Genomic DNA, 600 nt, shown 5'->3' on the forward strand with positions numbered 1-600 from the left:
AGGCAATGGAAATGAGGCCTGGCGTACCGTAGAACGGAGGAAACGGCCTTGTGTTCGACCGGCCACGTTCGAAACGGGATCCTGTTCATCGGGAGGGGTCTGGCGTACCGCAAAACGGATGAAACGGACCTCCTACGGTCGAAACGGGGGTCCTGTTGATCGGGAGGGGTGTGGCGTACCGCAAAACGGACGAAACGGACCTCCTACTGTCGAAACGGGGGTCCTGTTGATCGGGAGGGGTGTGGCGTACCGCAAAACGGACAAAACGGACCTCCTATGGTCGAAAAGGGGGTCCTGTTCATCGGGAGGGGTGTGGCGTACCACAAAACGGGACTCCACGGGATACTGTTCATCTCCACCGTCGACCTCCTCCAGCCTCCACGGGCTACCGTCGACCTCCTCCAGCCTCCACGGGCTCCTGTTCATCCAGCCTCCACCGCACGCTACTCCACCGACTACTGTTCAACCACCCCTCCACGGGCACCCCTCCACCGTCTACTGTTCATCCAGCCCTCCACACCACGGGGTCCTGTTCAACCACCCCTCCACGGGAACCCCTCCACCGTCTACTGTTCATCCAGCCCTCCACACCACGGGGTC

This window comes from Triticum aestivum, chromosome 7D, assembly GCF_018294505.1.
Source record: "Triticum aestivum cultivar Chinese Spring chromosome 7D, IWGSC CS RefSeq v2.1, whole genome shotgun sequence".
Lineage (NCBI taxonomy): Eukaryota > Viridiplantae > Streptophyta > Magnoliopsida > Poales > Poaceae > Triticum > Triticum aestivum.